This window comes from Fundulus heteroclitus, unplaced genomic scaffold (assembly GCF_011125445.2).
Source record: "Fundulus heteroclitus isolate FHET01 unplaced genomic scaffold, MU-UCD_Fhet_4.1 scaffold_315, whole genome shotgun sequence".
In the NCBI taxonomy this organism is placed as follows: domain Eukaryota; kingdom Metazoa; phylum Chordata; class Actinopteri; order Cyprinodontiformes; family Fundulidae; genus Fundulus; species Fundulus heteroclitus.
The window spans coordinates 51,702-78,160 of record NW_023396725.1 but is presented as its reverse complement, the minus strand read 5'-3'; positions in this window follow the sequence as shown (position 1 = coordinate 78,160).

The window sequence follows — 26,459 nt, the reverse complement described above, 5'->3', positions numbered from 1 at the left end:
ATCTAATATTCTTTAATGTTGTCAAAACCCATGAGTTTTTATGTAAGAAAACATTCAATCGACCTTAGGATGTCCGACATTTCTTCGAGTCAAGATAAAGGCTGCTTATTTGCACCTAATACAGAACAACACAATGGGAAGATAGCCTTAAACTGTATATATAAGGAACTATGAGTAACCTCCTGTTTCTACTTTATTTGTTGGACCCACAGAATCACAAACAGAATATAGATAATAAATTCTCAGTTGTCAAAGTACAAAACATTCCCCGGGGGTATGAATTAATCCATGGTCCATTGGTGTAAAAAAAAAAAGTCTTGTCATGTGAACAGCAAGCAGGCTTAAATCTGAGGCAACCCGACTTTCACTCAGATTTTCTGAAAACTTATCCAGCCTTATGGGAATCAACCAAGACTATAAAAACTGCAAATATGTATGGTAAGGGGGTGGAAAACTCAAGATTATTCATAGTCTCTCCTGGCATATTTAGATTTAATAATTTTTTAATGCTACCACCACATTTCTTCTCTAGCCCAGCTAGAGTCATGATTTGAATTTGATGGAGAATCTGTGGAGGGAAAAGATTAAAGATTAGGGTGATGACAAGTAGACCTTCCAACCTCAAAAACTTTGACCTCATCACCAAAGTATCATAATACCAGTGGAAACATAAAAAAAAAGAAATAAAACCTTGTCAGCAACTATAAGAAAAGTTTGAATGCTAAAATGTCAACAAAGAGTTTTCCATTAATCACAGAGAGGCCATTTTTCTGATTGCTGGATGAAAATAAATCAAAATCTAAATATGGCGAGGAATAGTTTAATAACCGGAACCCAATCAAGCTTTACACTTAATTCTCAGCTGAGCTATTCTGCTGAAACATTTCAGCTTATCAAGCCCGATCGAGCCAAAGAACTCTGAGTGACCTCCGATTAATGGAAAACTACATATTTTTACTGGAGGCTATGAGTAAGAAATTCCTTTAAATGTCCTGGTTCCAAAAGCAGGCACAAAATGACCAAACCTAGAAAGGTACCAAACAACCAACATACTTTCCGGACATTACCAGCAACTTAAGATTGTTAGATTTTGTAAACATGTTCATCAGTTATATTGGATCAGGACGGCCTTAATTGTTGTGCAGTTAGAGGGGTCAGTTCAGAGACCTTTATTTTGTTAAAGTAGGATTAGAAACGACTAAGCTTTGAATTTTAGTGATGAAGCTAGTTCCAGTGAAACAAAAAAAGTCTAGTCAAGGATTTACTTTAATGTAATGTTTTTTTCTTTTCTTTTTTTTTTCTTTCTTTCTTTAAATAATTAAGCTTTGAAATGTAAGTGATGAAGCTTGTTCCAGTGAAACAATGAAACCAAAGAAGTTATTCTAGTTGTAAATTTAGAAAGATTGGACAAAAACTACTTTTTACCTACTATGAATAGAAACAATTAAATACTGGGATTTTATGTGTTCTGTGTTTTTGTTAATATATGAAAGAATGTCAAATATTTACTTATCTTATTGTTTGTTAATGTAATGCTTTTCTTTTCCTTGGTAATAGTTCCCTCTGGAATGTTTTCCTGTCCATGTACAGCACTTTGAATCATCTTGTTACTGAAATGTGCTATATAAATCAACTTGCTGTCTATTATTTTTTTTACTTTTTATTTTTGCTTTGGACTTTTCTGGACTTTTCCTTTCTGTCACCCCTCAGCCACCAGTCAATTACTCCACCTGCTGCCAGTAATTACCGTCAACTCATACCTGCCAGCATTCTGCTCTCATCTTGTGTGATGTGCTTTGTCTCTACCAGTTCCTGGGTGCTCAGCCAGCTGGACTCTTCTGATAAAGTTGCCCGTGTCTGCGTGCTGCAGTTCTGCCTGTTTCCTCCTGCCCGTTCTGGAGGTTCCCCGGTCCACATCGCCTGTTCTGCTCTGTTACTACCTGCATCTTCTGGCCCCCCGCTCATCCCTGCCTGCCTGCACCATCAACCATTAAATCTAATCTGGCTCTGCTTGCCTGCCTCACCCGCCACTATTCATCTCTCACAATAAACCTTTTAAAAAATGTAACTCTGTGTCCGGCTGAATATCGAGGTTCACCAGCTTCTTCCATTACACTTGCCTTGCCTTGCAGCTCTTTGATGCGGAGCGATCAGCAAATCAAACACTACGGGTTTTTTTAATTTATTTTTTAATTTCTCTGTAACTTGTCAAATTAAATGTTGAGATAAAACTTTGGGAAATTGTTCATCCCTAGTTTCAGTTTTCAATTTCTGGATTAATCATCAACTGTGTTATTCATTTTTTACAAACAGAACCAAACGGAAGCATCTGGGGATTCATTTCATGTCTGATGGAAGAAACGTTCCCTTCCAGTTTGAGGAAAATACATTTTTCACTTTGACACAAGACAAATATGAGATAAAATTATTTTTTGTTTTTTGTTTGTTTTTTTTGTGGTTTTTTTCAAATAAAAAAAAATGTGGGCTTTGTTTTTCGTAGAGCTGTTTGGATTTATTTGACTCTGGTAGAAAACTATGAATGCCACATCCCAAGCAAAAAGGCTTGGAGCCAAACATGAGAAACAGATGGAGGTTTTGTTCTAATGTCCCGATAAAGAAACAACTGGCAGCTCTTCCCTGCAGCTCCTGTTCTGTTTTACCAAGATGATCAATGTGACCTCAATTGTCAGTCCATGTCAGTGCTCTGAAAGGCACCACGGTTCCCAGCGTAATGAAAATGCACTTTCAATTTTTTTTTTGTTTTGCTCTCATACTTTCTGCTTGGATTTGTGCAGTTCTGTGCAGAGAAACATGGGGGGAAAGGCACTTAGAAAAGAAAGAACAAAGCCACTGCAAAGCACAGCAAAGAAAGAAAAACGAAAATACTGAATCAGAGGACAATATATAATGGCAAAAAAAAACGGCACAGTAATTAAAGTGACATCGGATCCAGAAAAATTAACATAACCAACTGTAAGAAAATATGTGACCGTCTGACAAACAAGGAAGGAAAGCAAATAAGCTGAACAAAGGAGTGGAAAATAAATCCAGTGAGACTGCCACAGTGACATGTTGGGCCTAGAGCCAGGGACTTTGATACCATGAGGACGTCTTTTTTTTTTACCTGGGTAGGTCATCGTAGTCAGTCATGCTGAACTACTGCTCCAGGGGAGGTTATGTTCAGTGTTTTCCATGAAATCTGCTGTAAAGCGCAACACCTTTCACTAATGTTTTCATTCCTGTGATACAAGCAGAAGCGTTTCAAAAGACTTTGGCGTTTTTAAGGAATTTATCAGGGGAAACGATGCATGAAAAGACAGACAGCAGCAAAAGCAGCTGTGAGCAGACTTCAGGTCGATTGATGGCAGTATGGGGCCATTGGGCGGCACATTAGCTTTACACTGTAGAATTAAAAGCACTAATGTTGTTGAAACTGATATTATATGTTTAAATATCAAATGTCTGAGTGCGACGAATGCAGAGTGCCACCCGAGATCATTGTGCTGTTTTCGACCTCAGGGGGAGCGCGTCAAACAGCAGCGGGACGCGTTGAGAGCGCCTCTGGTCCGTGTCAGTGTCGCATGATACAGGAGTGCTGGTCTGGATAACACGAGCATAAACGTGTACATCACATGTTTGTGAGATTGACGTTTCGGATTTTCATTTTGATGAGAACATTTGAATATTGTAAATATCATAAACTCGTGGTGTCACAACCTAATCAGCTAATTAACTGTAGACCTGCAAAGGTTTCCTGAGCCTATAAATGGTCTCTCAGTCTGGGTCAGTGGAGTACGGACTGCTGACTTGACAGATGTCCAAAAGACAGCATTGACACCTCGCCCGAGCAGGGTCAGCCCACAGAAGGTGGTTGCTCACCGAGCGCTGCGTCCAGATTTATAAAAGGTCGAGTGGAAGGAAAATGTGTGGTAGGAAAAGATGCACCTTAATGATTGCAAATCGTCTCCAAGCTGCAGGGATCCCTGCAGCTTGGAGAAGGCGTTTCAAGCACAATCAATTTAAAATTTGTGGGAGCTTCAAAAGGAGTGACCTGAGTCAGCTTTTCAAATGAAAGTAGAGTTTGCATTTCAGCACGAAAGGAGGAAGCGCGGAGAGGCACTGAACCCACATCGCGTGTAGGCCGGTGGGGAGTTTCCACTGTCAGTGATAATTTGGTGAGCCGTGTCACCCGCTGGTGTCGGCCCACTGTGTTTTCTGAACACACTCTGCCACCGCAGTCAACAAAGCCATCTACCAGGGAACCTTAGACCGCTAAGATGTAGCACCGTGAAATAAAATTTAATGAAACTCCCGCTTCCATCTGCAGACAAGATGTTGCGTTCCCAGCAGGACTTGCCACCTTCCCACACTGCCAAAGTTACCCAAAAGCTGGCGCAACAGTTTGCCAGCAAACTAGTCTGACCTGAACCACAGAGTATCTATGCGGGTTTCGTCAAGAGGGAGATGAGAAACACGAGAAAGCTGCCATCAGGTTCTTCCTTTGCACGTCAGCCGAGCCGCAAGCCATGCCATCGCAGTCGCATTTCTCAAAAAGCCCCCTAAAAACCGCAGATTTACTCGCTACCATAGCTCAACCGTAACGAGGGGTCCATAGGTGAGAAATTATAAATCAGGGTAGGTTGAAACTCTCAGAGTGCAGGAATAAAACTTTAGCAATCACATGTTGCCGTGCATTTTTCCGATAGATAACCTTCAAATAGAGCGTTACAGCATATTCAAGTACGCCGTATATTTATTTTGGTGTTATGTCTCACTGACAGGAAACGCAAAACAAGAGCAGAGTGTTCTTCTCTGCTGTGAAGCACATGAGCCAACCCCTCCTGTTGTGGTGTCTGCCGCAGAGCTGACCTCGCTGCTCTCAGACTGGCACACAGAACCAGGTCGTGCCGTGTGAAACCGTTCTCACGATGAATTCTTCAAAAACCTGCAGTCCCTCAAACCCCGTTTCCTGCGAGCTTGCAAGACCTGGCACTGCAACGCATGCGAACGCAGCCCGGCGTGCCGCGGGTGCACGAAGGTCCCCGTGTCGACATTTAAGACTTTCAAAGAAGAGACTTGCGTTGCAGCATAAGTGGAAAGTTTATCTCGGTTTGTTGTTTCTCTTGTGACACCCCCCTGTAATATCGACCTGCCTTGTTGTCTGACGTCGTTGGCCTCTGTCGCCTCTTCTGCATGACAGCTAATTTATGCAGTCGGCTTTCAACATGTGAAACTTTCACATGCTGCGTCCTGTGTGTGTGTTTTTTTAACAGTAACTGTTTTGCAACCACGGCGAGAAGAGAGCGTAAAGACACAATTTAGCTTGTAACGCTAATATAAACAAGATTTCAAGAATAAGCAGCACAAATGCAATCATAAGCCCATCGGTTCAGAGCACCAAATAAAATTGCATTTCGGTGCCTCTTCATCGCCGTCTGTCACTGCGGCGTTTAGCTTACTCTCCAGGTTACCGCCGATCTCGCGGCTTCATTTTTAACGCTCGCTAATCTAAACATTTGCTTCTCTAACTTAATAAGTATCGATTGCAGCAATTGTGTTAAGAGGGAACAGAAAAGTCCCATATGAAATGAAAGCAAAATGAAAACCGTATAGTGGTTCTATCCACTTCAGGCGCAATGTAATTGGAAACGTCTGACTCCTTTTAAGGCTGATTTAGTTTGGAGTTCAGAAACATCGATTGTAATATTTTACAGTAACATTTGGCTGCAGAAACAGACATGTCATCCAATGCAGAGTATGTACACTTCAATGTTTCTGCTTATCATTCACTATCAGTACTATTTGACCACTTTTATGCTCTGTAATCACCTTTTGTCTGCTAGTTGCTCATATGTTGTGTATAATATATATATATATATATATATATATATATATATATATATATATAGTGGCATAAAGCTGAACTCAGCTCTGAACGGATGCATGCCTCTTTTTCAGTGAGACTGTTCCCTGAAGTCACACTCAAACATCTGTGACCTTCTTTGTTAAAATACCATAGACCACAACCCTTCTTTCAGCTGTGAGTAGCAGCTGCCTTCGCAGCCGTTGCTTTTACGCAGAGAACCTGCTTGGCTCCATTCCTCTCCTTACTTTAGAACCATTAAACAGGTCCAGGCATCAGACTTCTCGGAATGAGAGGCAAGTAATTACCCCTGTTGCTTAAATCAGGTATTGTCACCAGTGTCACCATAAGTGTGTTTGCTTGTTTTCCTGTTTCTGTTTGCTACCATGGTTTACAACTGCAAAATAGATGTGGCAAAATGAGGATTTAAAGACAAATGGGAAACTGAAATTACCACCATTCGATGCTATTAATGTCAACCTATTAAGCATTGGATGTTTTCTAATCAAGATCCATCCACCCATCCATTTTCTTTTTTTCTCTTTTTTTTAATAGAGTCCTGTCTGGCAATGTAGCAATAAGAATTGTTGTCTTAAAATAGCCCAACAGATTTTACTTTCACAAGCGGAGCCGTACCGCTTTCGCCATAGTGCTCCGCTTGATTTATACATGCAAGAAACTTTATTATATTTAATGCAGGGAATATTTCATGTTATATGGACACTGAAACAAGAAAGTAGGAGAGGGAGAAAAAAAAAGGAGAAAAGGTAAAAGAAAGAGGAGAGCAAAGGAAGTGAATGTTACAACATCCTCGGTCTGCTTCTTCACCTGCAAAGAGAGATGTAAAAAGAACAGCACAACCCGCCGATAAAGTATCACAGATACAATCAAGCAGCGCCTTGATACCATCACCGAAGTATTTACAGTATTAATCAACACGACGTGTATAAAGTGACAGCTGAAGATAATAATAAGGGTTTTCTGTATGGAAGTGAGTATGTAAGCACCTGGATCCAAGCACCTGTAGGTGTTTGTGAGAGTGTGCCCGTGCATGTAAGGTTCATCCATGGGAAAAATGCCCAATAGTGGATGTGTAGAGCCAAAGACCCGCCCCCCAGACCACCGAGGCAGACGCCAGGGCAACCAAACATCAAGTGACCAAAGGGACCCCCAGAGTAAAGTGCCCAAGAGGGGCCAACACAGGAAATCAGCCTCCCCCACCCAAGGGAAGAGGAGAGACGGCCCCAAGGAAACCCCCCAACAGCCACTATGCCGAAGCCCCGGGGAGCCGCCGGCAGCCAGCTACGCCATGTTTTACGCAGAGAACCTGCTTGACTCCATTCCTCTCCTTACTTTAGAACCATTAAACAGGTCCAGGCATCAGACTTCTCAGAATGAGAGGCAAGTAATTACCGCTGTTGTTTAAATCAGTTGTCGTCACCAGTGTTTCAAACACGTGTTTGCTTATTTTCCTATTTCTGTTTGCTACCATGGTTTCCAACTGCAAAATAGATGTGGCAAAATGAGGATTTTAAGCTGAAACGACCACCATTCGATGCTATTAATGTCAACCTATTAAGCATTGGATATGTTCTAATCAAGATCCATCCACCCATCCATCCATTTTCTAACACATCCATCCCTAGTTGGGTCACAGGGGTGCTGGTGCCTATCTCCAGCTGTCAATGGCCGAGAGGCGGGGTACACCCTGGACAGGTCACCAGTCTATCGCAGTCTAATAAAGACGTAAAACTTTAAATTAAAGCTGTGAACCGTAAAACAAAACCAAAAAAAGCCAACAGCAACGACCAAAACAAGCCCGCTTTGCAGTGCCCCGGCCTGTAGTGTGACTGAGCGCCATAAGTGCAATGTCTCTACACATCATGGGCCAGAGAAGACCCGCCTGGAATGTGGATGTGGGCGTTCAAGGGCTCGGCTAGCAAGACATGATCGTGACATCAAAACGTGTTTAATGCAGGACCGTTGAGAAGCATGCGTGATGAGAAACTTAGGTCAGATCAGCGAAGCCTCTGGGAGGAATCGCTTCCTCCCTGATGGCAATGGATTGGCAGGGACAGTATAATAACATCTTGATGTGTTTAGCGGGAGCCTTTCATCATGTGTGAATTTTGAGGGAGAGCCAGTGTTGCACTGACTGCGATGCGTTTAAATAATCCTGTTTTATGGAAACTTATGAAAGTCTGAGGGCTTTGACCACACAGCCCAGTGTTTAATGCAGACTTCAGCGTTTGGCAACTTTGACTCCTACAAGACTTTAGAGTAGGCTGACTAAATTAAGCCTTAAATGTATAAGAAGGGTTTGTTAAAAAGGAAATAACAGACTATTAACATGTTGATGCGTTGTACAATAAGCTCTGTTTCAGTGTTTTGTGTGTTGAAACTACTTTGACACATTTTCAACTTTGATATCCTGGAATGCTCATGTCTTAATCAAAAAAGCTCCAACCTTTGTTTTATGTCACATAATTCATTTTATAACCTAACTCTTTTGAGGGTACATTCCAGGTTTTTAGTTTTAATATGTAAAAAAAAAAAGAAAAAAGAAAAAAAAGAGCTCTTTAAAATGTTAGACCTGGAAATGTCAAAAATTGTTTGAAAATTGCCATTTTTATTTAATTTGATTCAAAATGTCAAAACTTCTGCCAGGTTCCAGACACGCTGACTATTTTGGGGAAATAAACATTTCGCCAGTGCCGCCCTTACATTGTCTGTCTAGGCAATATTTCCATGAGCGCCCAACTGCAGTGGCAGGGCGCCGTTGTTTTTACAATCAGCGCTGCAAGTTCACACCAGAGGTTTTGAACATTTCTTCTTCTGCTTGTGCAATGTTAGCCATATGCTAACATTAAGCTAGTGTTGGTTGTACTGGTTAGCTCATTGAAGGATCGATGTGAATGTTTTCTGTTCAATAAATGACCAAATATGAGTGAGCCTTTATTTATAATTTAATGTATAACGATTCAATTACATTGAATAGCTTATATAAAATGGATTTTCTAGTGTGTTGGTTTATGGTACTTGATCTGTTTAATTTAACATTGTTCAAAGTCAGGTTGCATGCATCACAATTAGTCGCTGCTAATTTAAGGTAACCTTAGGCAAGATAAAGGTGTTATTCATGTGCCCCAGTGAACTTATAACAGAGACGCCTCTGGTCATTTGGCAGAAGATTAAATGTTTCCATTTTCCCCAGTAAAGTCCTGGCCTGACCTCGAGCATTGCTTCACAGACTCAATTGTATGGGCAATCCACAGCAGCCGGAACCTTTTAATGCAGGTGTTTACATCTTTAATTCTATATTTTCATAATTCTGATGCAGCAGTACAAAGAGCACCTGTACTTAGAGTTTCACTAAAGTTCGCACAATGGCTGTTATTGCTAGCTTTTGGTCCAAGGGATGTTAAAATACCTGTTTGTTCTTCCAGAACTTGGTGTGCTTCTGAAAATTTCAGATACCATAGTTTTCCCACATTGTGTCCGCCAAATCTCAGCTGTTTATTAAATGGCTTTTTTTTCTAAACCAGAGGGACCTAAAGCACACAATTTTATTTTAAGTTTGTATTTGTGTTGATTTTAGATTTTAAATTTGACATGTTTCCTCCCTTGTCCAGTTCCTCTGCCTGCCTGAACCTGCTTCCTCACCCAGCACCTTGGATTCCCTGGCTTCAAACTCCTGCGTGTCTGACACTGATTACAAGGATTGCTCTAACCGCTGACTGAACTTACAGATCTGACCCCTGTCTGTCTGACCAACAGAAACACAAAATAAATTCACCCTAATCTTGCCAACTGCTCAGTCTCCGCATCCATCCGTGCCTGAAGTGTGACAATTAGAAAGTGCCGACGGCAACTTTGGAAAGTGCTCCAAGTGCAACGTTTATCTGACAATCAGAGAGAGTTGGTTATGCTTTTGTTCTCTTCAAGCGGCAAATGCAGGCGTCACAACAGTGCCGGGTGTAATGACAGAACAATCCTGCCTTGCACTAAAACTAAACAAAAGTTGAAGTCCTACATTTCATTGGCCTGTAGGGTTTTATCTTTGTGAATCAAGGTAACTCACCCTTTGCCCTTCTTCATTATTGGGCACTTTTTACACTCAAGCCGGGCGTACACTGTACAAATTTTTGTCCTTTTAAGGCTGATTCTTTAGTTGTGCGAGAATTTTTCGGATCAGGCCGAGTTTCAGCGGGATCGTGCATCCTGCGTCGTGTAGGATCCAGGCTGTAACGAGGGCCGATTCGCCTCTCACGACCATCTCCCGATTGGGAATCGAATGGTCGGTTGAAAATCAAACATGTTTGAAATTCAGTCGGCCCTCGTGAGCGATCGTGAGCGATCGTGAGCGCGTCTTGCTGTTGAAGCGTAGTTACGAGCCGATTTCCCCCAACCTTGCGCACTGTGCACTCGCAAACAAGTAGATTCTTCTTCGTCTTCTCAAACTAAAACATAGGAGCGCAGAGAAGCATGACGGCGGTACGTGTGACATGGACTCAAACTACGGAGGAGCAACTTGTAGAATTACCAAGGCGGCACGTTTCGTTCTAGTAAGCCCCATATTTAAGAGTGAGAATCAACACTTCCGCCTTTTTCTTCTTCTACTGTTGACATTTGGCTTTCAGGTAGACGAGTCCGAGTAGCGCCATCTCTCTACGGGGCTGAGTCTGACGTGTGGTTTTTGTACGTACAGTGTGAGCAGTAAGGTCGCATCAGAGCATCGGTCCGCACAGAGTGAGAACACATATCGTGAGCGGTGAAATTTTAAACCCTGCCGTTTTGTTGTATAGTTTGAGCTGTACATGAGTACAACGATTGAAAATATCGTACAGTGAATGCTCAGCTTTACAAAACGAATACAAATAGAGCAGCTTTGATTACAGCACATTCAGAGAGAGTCCAAAACGTGTTATCTGTTAAAAGACGTCAAACCTTCATACAGTTTTTGCATGTCATTGTTGCTTTTCTTAAAGGAACGGGGCATTCTTTTTAAGCTTTTCACTTTTAAGCTTTTTCTCTTTCTGCACCACCAGCCTAATCAAAGTAAACTTTTTTTAAAGCTAATTGTTTTAACATTAGACATTTCTTCAGAAATTATCTTCATCAATCAAAAACCTTTATGAAGGATTTCAAAGTGTTTAAAGCTCATTTAATTACAATTTCACCTCTTCCGTATTCAGTAAATGAACATTAAGCCCACTCCGCCACAGACAAATGGATGCTATTAAGCAGTGCATGATAGGCCTTGGTTTTTCCACCCAGCTTTTGTGCCAAGATTGTGGGTGATGAATAATGCAGCTTTTTTACTCAGAATTTAACAGAAAGATGCATTAGCAGAGACTCTAATATTAGTGTTGTGTTCCAGCAGAGAGGGGAATTTAATTATAAAACATGATTGCTCCCAATCTGCACCATCATCTCTGACGTGTTGTTTACGAAATAGGAATCAAAAGGATAATAGACTGACATCCAGCTGCCTGCTCACCTGCATATAAATGGGAATATTTAGAGAAGACAAAACTGCATCCGGGAGAAGTTGAGAAAATAAAAAATAGGTAAATGTTCCAGGCAGGCAGCTTTTGGCTTCTTCTGATTTCTTCATTCAGAAGGAACACCACGTGTCCTGATAAACTGGCAATTGATCTGACAGCCTTTATAAGTATTTATGCAAGATTTAAAATGAAATTCCTTACATTTTTATAATATATTTTTATGATATACACAAACAGGGAAAACATGACAAACATACAGTATAATAGTAATATTCTTTTAGAGCGTTCAACCCTGTTAGGGGTCTTCTTTTCTTAAATTGTAAAGCACCAACTATATTAGACGCCGTTCATTTCCCCTCAGCGGTTGCTATAGCAGCAGTATCACGCAATATGCCACCAAAGATTTTGCATAAAGAAAATGAAAAAAAAAAAAAAAAAGATTACTCACACCTATAGAGGTTGCATTGTCCTGGGGGGCAGAGCCATATCAGCTTACATATTAAACCATATTCAGTACATGAAAAGAAGATTGTCACATTTCAAGCTTCTTTAAAGAAAGTTAATTTTGTGATAATGATTTTTGTGCCCTGCGAAAGACTGGTGACCTGTCCAGGGTGTACTCCGCCTCTCGCCCACTGACAGCTGGAGATAGGCACCAGCACCCCTCGCGACCCCACAAGGGATAAATGTGTTAGAAAATGGATGGATGGATGGATGGATGGATGGATGGATGGATGATTTCTGTTAGAGTGCCACATAAAAAAGAAATTAATTTTGATTAATCCTATCATGACACCCTCTACACTTATTGGTAACATAAACTGTTAAATCAAGAATAGAATTTAAAATTCTCCTCACATATAAAGGTCCTGAATAATCAAGCTGCATCATATCTGATTACCCCGTATGTTCCTAACAGAGTGCTTCGCTCTCAGACTGCAGGTCTGCTGGTGGTTCCTAGAGTCTCTAAAAGTAGAATGGGAGGCAGATCCTTTAGCTATCAGGCTCCTCTCCTGTGGAACCAGCTCCCAGTTTTGGTCCGTGAGGCAGACACCCTGTCTACTTTTAAGACTAGGCCTCAAAACTTTAGTTTTTGACAAAATTTAATGTTAAAGTGGCTTAGGTTACCCTGAGTTCTCTCTATAGTGATGCTGCTATATGCTTAGGTTGCTGGAGAACATGCAGACATACTATTTCTCTTACTCTGCTGAGTTCTCCTACTGTTCTCCAATTTGCATTGTTTGTTGTTATTTCAGTTTTTAACTTTTTGTTCTTTGTCTGTTTTTTTCTTCATAGTAGCTACACCTGGTCTGGTGTTCTGTTAGCTGTGACACCATCCAGGGGAGACAGATCATCTGCTATACCATAGAATACAGAAAGGATCCCTAGACCAATGTGTTCTTCTGTGCTTTTGTGTCTCTACTCTTTCTTCCCTAACCCCCATTCGGTTGAGGCAGATGACCGTTCACACTAAGTCTGGTTCTGATGGAGGTTTTCCTCTCCACTGTCGCTTCATGCATGATCAGTATGAGGGATTGCTGTAAAACCATGGACAATGCAGACGACTTTCCACTTTGGCTCTATGCTTTTCAGGAGGAGTGAATGCTGCTTGTCAAGATTTGATACAATCTACTGGGTTTCCTTAGACAGAAAACGTTTTTACCAATCTGTATGATTTGATTGAATTTTACTTTAAGTGCCTTGAGATGACATGTGTTGTGAACTGGCGCTATATATATGTAATTACTGATCTATCAAAGTGTAACGATTGTTGGTTTGAACCCAAAATTCAGCCCATCACAGAGTTACGTTAAAAAAGGTTCAATGGAAATGCTGACAGAAGCAGACTAGAGCAGATGCAGGTGGAGCACACACACAAACGGAAAATGCATGACGGCAGAGCAAAGGTGAGGCAATGAGACGACCTGGCAGAGAGCATGTGAGTGAGGCAGGTATGAGAAGGCTGGGGAACAGGTGAGCAGAGTGGGAATTAATTAGTGGCAGCAGGTGGAGCTGATCTGGATGGTTTTCTGTGACTGAGAGGTGAAACTTCAAGTCCGGAAAAGTCCAAACCAAACAAACAAACACTCTAAATCATGGCACAAATGAAGGGCTCCCAATGGTATATATGATGGCTGATCAGACAGCTAAAACAAAATAGGGGGTTACTAAACGCAGACAAGCACTAACTGCAAAGAAACGCAGTACTGTAAATTGTGTTAAACTAAATATCAAAACTACAAATATATATATTTATATATTTATATACAAATGTTAAACAAAATGCAAAAAGTTACTTTGACTGAAGAATATACAATTCCCCTCCGCACTGGCCTGGTTTTGTCCGGCAAAACTTTAATGGATCATGAAAGGTAAAAAACAATAATTAGTAATAATCAAACGGAAGGCAAGAAATGAACTGCTAAAAATATATGAATGAACTAGATGTGTATCCTCACAAATTATACAAACCTCAAAAAACCTCAATAAACCTTTATTGCAATCTACGTGTGTTACTGTAATTAACATTACCATAAACCTAACCATTCAAAGTACATACCTAATCCTAACCTAAACCTAATTAACACCTTAGTCATAAAGCTAAATCCTAGCTTAAAAAAATAAGACCCAAAAAGGTCCTCATATTACAATGTTACAAAGTCCTTAGTTTTGTGGTAAAATATAAAAGATATGTTCTCCTTCAGCAGCAAGTACAGACACACACACACACACACACCACCTCCCTCCTAAACCCCCATCATGAAACGTCATGGTCTTAACCTTGGTGATAGAGGTAGTTGACAGTGGTTTTATCTTGCCCAGGCATGTAATGAACCTTAAACCGGTATGGCTGCATACAGAAGATACCATCTGGTGTCACTCCTATTGGTGTCTTTCATTCTTTCCAGGACTCTGTGGTCAGTCTGAAGGAAGAACTCTCTTCCAAGCAATTATTAATCAAATTATTCAAGTACCCATTCAATGGCCGAGGCTTCCTTCCCCACATTGCATGGGGGGCTCCCTTTGGTAAAAGCTTACGGCTGACGTAGACGATGTCGCTCCTCTGGTGGCCCAGTCTTTTGTAAAAATCTGGAGATTGTAAAATTGGGTTCTTACACATTGTAGGTTTATCCTAATTTCATAACATGTGATTTTGTTTGGATGCTTTTCAGATTGTTTTGACTGTAGGTAAAATATTTTTCAGCTTTAGATCTGCTAAAACGTGAAGTGACTATAGCTAGGAATGTTTTGTTCGAATCAAAAGAGACAGGAATTGTTTCAAGGCAGCCAATTTATGTTGAATTTATTTTTGAAATTCATTTTGTGGTCGTACCCTGGAACGCGTGTTGTAATATTAATCAGTATGTAAGGTAGGCACAACAACAGTTCATACCATCCCAGGCCACACCACCACCAGCATAACCTTAGAGCCTGCAGGGGGGCTCGAGTGGTTAGAGCAGTGCGCTTGCACTCAGAGAAGGATGCAAGTACCCGGTTTGATCCCCACTGCTTGCACTCTGGGTCCCTGAGCAACATCCTTAACCCCTGATTGCTCCCCAGGCGCTGCACAGTGGCAGCCCACTGCTACCCAAGGGGATGGGCTAAGATGCAGAAGTGAATTTCTCCATTGTGAGATCAATAAAAGTAAAAAAAAAAAAATTTTCAATTATGTGTTTTTGTCCTCTTAGGTACCTAAAGGTTCCCGCTCTGACTCCTGCTTACTGCTCATGTGCACCACCTCCATGCAAACAGGAGCTCTGGCAGCACAACTGCTACTCACTGAATTGACACTGCTTTTTTTGTAAATAATGAATTCAAACTCTCATTTTTTTATTTACTAATTAACTATTTAATGCATTGGCTATATGAACATAACAAATATTGTCTTAAACTCAATGGGATTTTACCAGGTTAAACAAAGTTAATTACAATAATATAATAATGATTTCAATATTTTTAGAATTTGAGTTTATTCAGGGTACACTTTATTCTCTGGGATTTCAACTTTTATTGATGTTTTTTTCCCTTTTGCAACTGCAATCTGTGGGAGTTTCAGACAGGCAGATAGCCGCATAAATGGCATGATTTATTTCATTTTTTTTTTATTAAAAGTGACCAAAACCTCTGCGATTGCTGGGCAGGCCAGGCAGGGCCAGCAGGATAAGCCACTGTCTGAACCACTGGGAAAACTCCCGATTCTCCCGATGGCCAGTCCGCCCCTGCTACAGGGCCTGAGCCACAGCATGGAGCTGAACGTCCTGTAAGGGCCAAAACACACGGATCCCATTTGGGGTCCGATGCGACAGAAGCTCGGGTTAAGTGATGTCCACAGCAATCAGAATACGTCGGAGTGAATGGGGTCGCTCAGACCACTTGTGATTTCCCACGTTTGCGTCGCCACTGTCCAAGCTGACCTACGCGTCAATTTGACGGGACAGTGAGTCAGACAGAAAGTGAGACGCGGTGGCAAAGTAAAATAAATCAGAATTTCCGGTGACCTTGGTCTGCAAATGGTTTTGCCAAGTAAAAAGTGAAAATCTGACAAATCGGCTTGTATTTATGTTATTGGGCTATCAGGTTTACTCTCACGTAAATACTCGATATCGCAAGTCTATTGGTCCATGGAGGGAACCTCTAGTCAGAGTCTGTTTGGCAAGAAACTGGATCAGAACGTGAACGGTCAGACACATTTTGTCTGTTCTGACCATGACATTACACCAAATTAGTTACAGGATGTCATAAGAGTAAGGCCTCTAATTGTGAAGTTGAAAAATCATTTTCTCCTCTGCTGGCAGTCTTGAATTCCAGCATTCATACGGACGTTACTGAGACAATAACCATCAACCCTTATATAGCTCAGGCAATACTTATTTCAAACAGGGTCTCTCTGCTGCTTGTAAAATGTCAGAGACGGATTCAGCCTTTGCAAAGGAAAACATTCTATAAATTACTTCATGTGCTGTCATGAAGCCAGAGTATACACTCGTCCGTCTCTGATGGAAAGTTTGAGGCCAACACCTGCCTGGAGAATGTGTGTGTTCTGAAAGGAACAGCGGCAGAAGAGCCAAAACGTTGATCTTGGGTCAGGAAACCCAAAACCTGAGTGGGTGGGTGAGCGAGTTGAGCTCAGATGAAGCTGCTATTAATTAAATGACTGATCAAGTTCTTCCAATAGGCATGTACAGCTTACTTGTACAATTGCAAAGTGCTCTAGATATTTATTTTCAACGAGAAGCTCTGTTAAAAACTTTACTGGATATTACCAAGTCACTACACTGCCCAGCCTAGAGGTAAGTAAACAGAAAAAAAATAAATAAATAAATAAATAATATATATATATATATATATATATATATATATATATATATATATATATATATATATAAATAATGGGTCAGAGAAAACAAATGTTCAGACCGAAATGAGCTAAATCAGCAAATAAACTTATGCAACAGAAGAAAATAAATTGACTGTACTCTGCAAGAGTTAAGGCCATGAGAACATTTTTTTTGTATTTGCTTTCCTTTGACATCAACATGTTATTCATGGAAAATTTATTGCATTTCTTGATACTTCTTCAAAACATTTAAAATGTCCGCATTAAGACCTGATGTTACTGCTGAACTCACAGGTTCCTGCTAAACTGACACTGTGCCTGCCTGCGTACGTGCGTGTGTTTATCTGTGAACAATCTGCCACTTCTCCATGTGACAAACAATCATTTGTTTAGTCTGTGAGGGTCTGCAGAGAACTTCCGCGATAAGCTCTAAAACGTGGGACAGCATAAACTGACCTTATGGTCAGTATACAGACTCAAAGGGTGCACCAGCAGAACCCAGCATTCATTCACATTCAGCCAAAAATATCCTTCTTGATTACTGTTTTTAGAATGTGTGTGTTGTGTGCATTTAATGGAATTGGATAAACTTTTATTGGAGTACTTGTCTAAAAAAATGCATTCAAAAACCTATTTTTTGCTAATTTATTCCCTGCACCTGCTTAATACTATTAGGTTCTTCCATGGGTAGGACTGGAGTCTATCATGGGTACACCCTGAACGGGTCACAGGTCCGTTGGAGGGTAACACCGAGACACACGTGCAAACCTAAAGAAAACCTCTCCGTTGACATTTATTTGGTGTGTAAAAACTAGATATAGAAGAAAACCAGAGCATGCTTATAAAGAACATGCAAAGCCCAAATGAAAAGTTGAAAAGGGAATCACTTTTCTGTCAGATGGTAGTGATCACCGCAACTCAATTATCAGTTCAGTTCATCTTTACAGTCACAATTAAAAACAAATGTCCTCTTAAGACACTTTACATGCAAAGCAGGCCCAAATCATGTCCAGTGATATGAAATTCACTGAAGCCCAAACTCTGATGAAATATCATCCCAATCACAGAGACACTCTGATCCAATTGCATTACGTCAAAATCAGCTTTCATTACAGCAATACAATCAAGTCCGATTCAATCCGTCACATATTGCAATTTGGTAAGAGCTGCTGACTTTGCAGAGAACCCTCCTCCTTCTCAGCAAATATGACAGGACAGTGGAGGGGAAAGACTCCAGTTTAAGAGGAGGCCCCTAGCAGGGAAAATCTCACTGTAGGGCCGCCTCCCACAAGGAAGCTAGCTGTGTCCACAAGATTTGCATTGAGATCATCTCCTCTCCGTTATTTTGGTTTTACCATGTAAAAGCATAAAGCCATACAGGAAGCTGTACATTCGATGGCGCTATCAGTCACTGGCATTCTGGCATTTTCATTTCCTGGAAAGCAGTCTGGTATTTCGGACACCATCGACCAACCCTCTTCTGTTTTCCCGTCAGCCCACTCGAGCTGCTCATCGGCTGAAGAAAGAACAATGCTGCGGCATGAGCGTGCCTTTGAACGAGCTCCGCTGAACATTTGACATGCCACCGGCACGACATCACACATCTACTTCTCCGCCTATCAGCCATTTCAGCTCAGATAACGCTGTCACCGCACCAAAAACAGTCCATTACACTGATTGTTGCCGTGCCCGCGGACGACAATTATGCCGCGGTCCTTGATCGAAGATTACATCTGATGCCTGTGAGATGGGGATCGCAAGCTTTGATGAAATATGCAGACTACTGAGCAACGCAGATGGAAGCCTCTTACCATTCCATCATTCCTTACGCACTGTACAGAAATGCAACAAGGCTGGCCAGCATCACTCAACAGGTCTGACTGACAGGAAAGACATCCAGCAGTTCCCCAGGACCTGCCTCAGCTTGTGCCTGTGTATGTAATCATTCCAAAATCTGTTGGATAGCCTCAACATGAAAACGTGTCACTGAAGGTGTACACATATGAAAGTCTTTCCCTTCCGACCTTACCTAGTGAAAAAGTGTTCACTGAGTTATTTCACAGATAAAAATCAGAAAAGAGTGGGGTCCATTCGTATTTGTTGCTCTTCACTCTACCCCTAAACAAGTATCCATTAGCTTCAGAAGTCATCTACTTGGTGAATGGATTCCATGTATGCAACATTTGATCTCTGTATACATGTAGACGCAGCTGTTTGTTAAATGCCTCAGAAGTCTTTGAGGCCACGATTGCAAATGACCTGAGGCTGGGGTGAAGGATCACCATCCGGCTGGACAATGACACTAAACATACAGTACATTTTAATTTGTTAGTATGGCACCGCCAGATCAAATCCTCAATCCTTTTTTCTTTTTTTTTTTTTACGTGACCTGTCTAAAGTGTAGCTTTAAGAATTGTTGTCTTAATGCCAAAGACAGTCCAACAGACACACTTTCACAAGTGGAGCATCACTGCTTTTGGCATAGCACTCCTCTTGATATATATATATATATATATATATATATATATATATATATATATATATATATATATATATATATATATATATATATATTAGGGCTGGGCATCGATTAAAATATTTAATCGCGATTAATCGCCCTGATTAATCGCGATTAATCGCATTGTATTTAAAAACTCCAACAATGAATTCAAAAGTAGTGTAAAGAGCACTTTTATTTTAATGTTCTGCTGCCATATGAACAAAAGTGTTGTAACATTTGTAGCACTTATTTTATACTGGATATTTTCAACCCATCTATTGAATTTAGTGCACTAGTTGATCTTTTCTTCATAAGAGAACAAGCACTGCAGCCAAAATATGGCCTTTTTTGACCTGCTGTATATTAGCCAGTCCCTAAGCTTGATGTATCATGAAACTGTTGACCTTTTGGGTTTTTATTTTATTATTACAATTAAATAATAATAATAATAATAATAACAATAATAATGTTATGTTCAGTGTTTTTTCGCTAATCCACCTCTTATATATTTCAATCCTTATGTAATTTTGTCTGTGTTGTGTGCACCTGCCTGTTGCTTTAATCCTATAAATTTCCCCGTCGTGGGATAAAAAAAGGATTAGCTAATGTTATCTTATCTTAAATAACACTTTTTAATATATGTACTGGGTTCTTTCAAGGTCTTAATTACATGTTATGTGTGGGCTCCAGTAACATCCATCCATCCATCCATCCATCCATCCATCCATCCATCCATCCACTGATCTACCTGGATGTTCCCAGGAGGACTGAAACGCCTCAGTCAGTGACGTCTGTGGGTCTGTCGGGGCAGTGAGAGAAGTTTCGTCTCCTCTCTCCGTTTCTGTGGCTCGACGTTTTCATGTTTTTTCACGTGCTTAGATAAATTTGTTGTGTTTCCACTGAAATTAACCGGCTTTTTACAAAACATACAGCTTGATTTCATTTACGGTATTAAAATAAAGCCAAACGGTGCTACTTCCTCTGTTCATGTTTTTTCGCTGCTGCGGTCTCTCTCAGCTGTTTCTTTGCTAAGTTTGTGTGAGAGCTGAGTGGGCGGGCCGGGCTGAGCCTGCGTGCTGATTGGCTGGCGCCACTGAGCCATGTACGAGAGGGGAGGGGGAGCGGGAGAGTGCTGCCGTGACAGCGCGCTGCAGTCAGCGCCTGCTGACTGACACTGACTGAAAGCATGTGAGCAACATGCGTTAATGCGCGATAAAATAAATATCGCCGTTAATAGTCTAATGAATTAACGCAAAATTAACGCGTTAACTTGCCCAGCCCTAATATATATATATATACACGAGAGAGAGAGAGAGAGAGAGAGAGAGAGAGAGAGAGAGAGAGAGAGAGAGAGATAACATCTTTGGAGTCTGCTTCTACAGCTGCTGAGAGAGATATAAAAAGAGCAGCAAAGCCAGCCAAAAAGTATCACAGGGACAAACAACCAACACCTTGATAACATTACTGGAAAATATGTAGTATTATTTAATGCTTGTTTAAAGTGACAGCCAAAGCTAATGAAAGCTCTTTATGGATAGAACCAAATCTGTAAGCACCTGCATTCAAGCACCTGTAGGTGCGAGAGTGCACTTGTAAATGTAAGGTTTATCCATAACAAAAATGTCCAATAGTGGTTGTGAGGAGCCAAAGACCCACTGCCCAGACACCGGGGAAAACAGAACCCCGGATACGGAAAGGGCCCCGGAGCAAAGGAGCCCAAGAAGGACCCACTCAGGGATAGCTGCCATACCCGTCCCAGGGAATAGCAGAGGAGATTGCCAGGAAACCCCCCAGCAATCACTGTGCCAAAACGCCCAGGAGCTGCAACAACAAGTTAGCTAACTATGTCTGAGTGGATCTAGCCATGGGCCTAGAGACCAGAGGCCCAGGGGCACCCCACCCCTCCACCCTCTGTTTTTATATATATTATACAAGAATAAAAAGGGATTGGAACAGATTCTTGCCCTTTTTGGCGGTTGATCGTTGCGGTTGATATTACTAAACTAGACTTGCCAACATTCAACACCCAATTCCTCTATTTTCCGTTCTTTGTATTTTGTGATTTTTGTGATGTAGTGAACACTGTGCTTTGCGGAGCTTTCTGCACAGTTGCAACATCCAGTAACGGTGTGGGTCTGATGCTCCGAGAACAGGAACCAAGGCAGCGGTACTCAGGGGCAATCCAGAGGGGAGATCCAGGTCCGTTCCAAGGTCCGTTAACTGGCGGGGTTAGAGATGAAAAGGGGTTAGGCAGGCTCGGAAACTCACCAACAGAGTGGGGGTCCGGTACACAGGCAGGCAATCCAAGGCAGAGACAGAAACGGAGGTCCAAAGGCTGGTCAGGTCCGGTTTACGGACGGGCAGACAGAAACAGATCGGGGATCAGGCAGGCTCGGACAACGGAGGCGGAATCAGGTCAGATGACAAGAATGCAGGCGGAATCAGGAACGCTGGAAAGTACTCAGGAGATGACTTGAGACGATCTGGCACTGGAGGCTGATTTGGACTGGCATATATGGAGGTGAGACAGGTGGAACTAGTGAGGCTTAATTGCAGTGCGAGAGGAGTGGAGCAGGTGTGCTGAATCGTAGATCAGCTCCAGTGCCAGGACCATTACACAAACCCAGATAGATAGATAGATAGATAGATAGATAGATAGATAGATAGATAGATAGATAGATAGATAGATAGATAGATAGATAGATAGATAGATAGATAGATAGATAGATAGATAGATAGATAGATAGATAGATAGATAGATAGATAGATAGATAGATATTCTTATTAGTCCTTTAACCTATAAATCAATTCTTAAACAGGAGCAACTTATAGGATAAACAATTTTACGCACCTATTGAGATCAATTATCTTGGCAAATAACTACAAATCCACCATGCCTATTGTACAAACAGGACACAAAAACGTAAAATGATGCTTGTGATTGTGTTAATCGTGTATGCATCAAACACCAAACCAAAAACCGAGCTGCTCCTGCACCAGCGTTTGCCTATCTTCAAGCTTTTAGGCGAAAAATGACAGCTGCCTTCAGAGAACAGACAACACCTTCATGTTCTTTTCGTCATCCTTTAATTATCCCACCCACGAATTCACTGAAAATGTTCGATGTTGCTATGGTACGATTGCCATGTACTGTGGGCCACTTGCACGAAGCAGCATGGATCAGCCCATCTGCTCCCACAGTTTAAACTTCCCCGCTCGCGGCGCTCTCAGGCACAGCAGTAAAAAACACCCAAAAAGAGTCCAGCCGTTTGTCTGCTGTGACCTGTCGGACACCACGCAGCGGCCGCAGAATCGGAGGATAGTGAAAACAGGAAAAGCGATATTCATGTAGGGTTTGGCGCCATGCCTAACATTTTTGCAGATAACAGCAGGGCTAAAGGTTGAATTGTTCAAAGCAGAACCAGCATATCCATTTGGATGTGTCAAGTCCCTCCTAAGAGCGAGCGCTCAAAAATAACACTTAAATGGAAGTATTCAGTGAGTCACTTAGCTTATTTGTCCTCATTTGCCTTAAATGTTGGCACTTTATGCACGCGCACAAACAGAGACAACTGCGTCACTGACCTCATGGGACCTCATAAGACAGTGATAAACTTGTCAGACAGAATCAACATCTTGTGTATAAACCAGCTCTCTCTCTCTTTTTTTATTTTTACCTCAGTACCACCCACATATTAATGGGAAAATGGCCAAAGCTCCCTTTATTGTGTTCTAAAAAAAAACTAAGATAAATCATTACTGGACAAAAGGCCTTGCAATATTCTAGTGAGTTTTACAACACAGTACCAATTACTCATAGCCACTGTACCTTGGAAAAGTATGCTCACCCCCATTTTACTTTCCCACATGTCGATACACATTACAATAAGGAACTTCAAGGTGTTTTTATTAGCATTTCATGTGACAGGCCAGCACCAACGGCTCACAATTGCGAAATGTCAGGAAAATAACGTTCTTTTTGTTTTCATTAAAAAAAAATGTCGAACCGTGTTGAACCATATTTAGTCACCTTTTTCCACAACACATCCTGAAATAAAATACAGTTTTACCAACTGCTTCCAGACGTTGTCTAGTTGGTAATAAGAGAACACACCAAGCCCCGCGGCAAAATGTTGATGACAGCATTGTGCTGTGGGGGTGTATTAATAAGAGGAAAGCTGATCTGAGTTATTGGGAAGATAGACGGAGGATAAGAGAGGGCAACCATGACAAAAAAAAACTGTCAGAGGCAAGAAAGGATTTGATGCCAGGGTGGAAATTCACCTTTTAAAAATACGCTGAAAAAAATATTAAACACATTTTCTTTTTCTGTTTTTCCCACCTGCATTAATGCACTACTCTTTGTTTTGCTATCATAAACAATTTCAGCACAATTCATTGAAGACTATGGTTGGAATGTGACAAAAATGTAGAAACATTCAAAAGATTTGAACTGAAGTTCAAGCGACTGTAAAACAGTTGTGAGATTAAAATTCCTGGTTACTTTTACCAACGAACACCAGACAGTCAGAGGGAGGTGACTGGCATCTTTGGAAACATCTTCTTTGTTGTTCAGAACTGGATGTCAAAAAATAATGTTTTCTAGAAAGTAGGTGAAGTGAAAGACTTCTATCCCACACATTTGTTAACTTTTTTCATTCTTCTATTGAACGTCCTTTCCTCTTCTATCTTGCCATAGTAAATACCTCTAGATAAATAAGTCATCGGGCAAGCTGATACCCACCTCCTCCTTTGGCAGTATTTATTTTTGCTGAAAGAAAAGTGCCCAAGAAAAACTTGAAGTGATTTGCCTGAGGAGAAACTTTATAGGCAGTCTGGAGAAACGTGATATAACCGCAGGGGAAAATCCTGTACCTACCCCTTCTCTCCAGCAGGCTACCCCTCACTGGCCCCCTTTTTTTCCTGAGCGGGGACGATAAACTGCATGGCATCAGCCTCCATTCCCACTGAGAGTGGCCGATAAGTGACTGTTTCTCTGAGAGGAAATATTTCCATTATTAAACTTCTCATCCGCAGAAAAAGGCTTGTTTTAAAACTTATTAAACTCTGTGAACTCTGCACATGTGAAGGAGTTTGGTGTGTTCTCTACTTTGCCCAAGTTCTCTAACTAGAAACTTAAAACTGGCACACACAAAAAATGTTCATCAGCAGTGGTTGAATCGATTTAACAGTCTTTTGTTGATTGGAGATGACACTATTTACGTGAATAACAGGCCTTGCAATAGTATTTAGGGTCCAAGGACTTTTTGTCACATTACAACCATAAATTCAAAGAACTGTGATTTTCATGTGGTAGACCAAGACAAAGCAGGAACTTTAATGTAACGTGGAAGTTTTGAAAAAAAAAACAAAAACAAACTCCCACAGTTGAAAACCTGAATTCAGCCCTCGTAAATACTTTGGAGAATCATTGTTCACCCCGATTGCAGCTGCAAGTATTTCAGGACATGTCTCTACTAGCTTTGCACATATAGACACTGAAATTGTTGCCCATTTTTTTTTAAATAGCTCAATATGTCTCAATACGCACAGTCTACTGTCTGTACATAGCTTCTGTATATCTGTATATATATATATATATATATATATATATATATATATATATATATATATATATATATATATATATATATATATATATATATAAATATATTCTATTTTATTTTGTTTTGCAACATCAACACCAAGTCAAATTCCATGTAAGTGCAAACCTACTTGGCAATAAACTTGATTCTGATTCTGATTGGATGAGGAGATTCAGGTAAAGGTATGGGGGGTATGTCAGGTAAAGGTATACCCATCGTATGGATTGGTTGTCCAGCATGCCAATTATTAATCAGTCATTCTTTACTAGTTTCCTCTTGCTGCACTTGCGCATTTCTACTCTGACCGTATACTTTGAAAATGGCTGAGAGTCGCAAGAAGCAAATCTCGTACAAGTTTGAATAGAAGAGGTAGGCCTCAGTGGAAAGAAATAAGAACGGAGCGGATTTGGGAGATTCTTTCAAATGACTTGAGGATCTAGAAAGGTAAAATCATTTCTGCGAAGACAACTTGGGTCATGGACTAAACAAGGAGCAAGGTTCTGGTCAGGTACCGATCAGGTGAGCTAGTGGTCTGACGCCTTCCATCTGTCTCCGGCCGCCTTAGATGCTCCTCTTGACTGGCGAAGATGGGAAACGCCTGCTGCCAGCGTCCGCCTGCGGCACCCTGCAGGAGGAAGGTAGGAACCACCGCCACACAACTCTGCCGCCAAGAACCAAATGCCTGACAGACACCATCTTGTCTTCCCCGGAATCTACTTCCAGTGTTTCTCCTGTAAGTAATTGATTATTTTCTATAGCACGTTCTGCATGAAGAAATATATTAAAAACATGATGGAAATGATTAAAAAAAATTCTAGGATACAAATAATATATGCAAGATAATTTTTTAACAGATCTTAAGGAAAAGCATGTTTCTACAAGAATGTCTACACCTTCTTTTGGAACGCGTCAAGACAAAAGTGTCTTGATGTGGTTTGGGACTGTGTTGGCAACAATTACAGATGACAATAAAGGTTAACCGATTTATGGACAAAGAATATGCTGAACGTCCGGGTTCTCTGGGTCGGGTCTGTCTACAAGATTCCACCTTTTCAACTGTACAACTAAACCTTGACTTCCTTTTCCTCCAGAACAAACAGGTTCCTTATCTTCCTTCTGTGGGTGCATGGGGGTTTCTCAGGTTGGGGGGGGGGGCTATTCACAGCATCTGAGATAGCCAGATAGTGGGGTGTTTGGTGGTTCAGAAGAATGGAGCATTTGACGTTGTCTGTTGGTGACAGACAGGTGAGCAGAAAGTAGGCAATGAAAGAGGTTAACCTTTTATAATCCACATTGGCCGAGGACAACTCTGTGGACGTGATAAAAACGACATCTGGGCCCCATTTTCAGAAAGCTGGCTTAGTGGATATTCAGAATAATTTCTGGGGTAAATTCCGTAATACCCTGGCTTTTCCGTTTTAGAAAGCTCAGAAGCCTTTACCCTGAGTCAAATTATGATAACAATTTACTCCGTGAAACAACCCTGCTACCGAGCAGAGTTGTTTGGGCAAACACTGAGTCATTCCTCTTTTTAGGCTGATATTTGCACAAGCAAGGCGCGTCCTTTTCTGGAAGAGCCTTTAGACGCTGGAGAGCAAATAATCCACAGAAATCTCTGCCAGGAGAGGCTGATCAGATGTCTCCT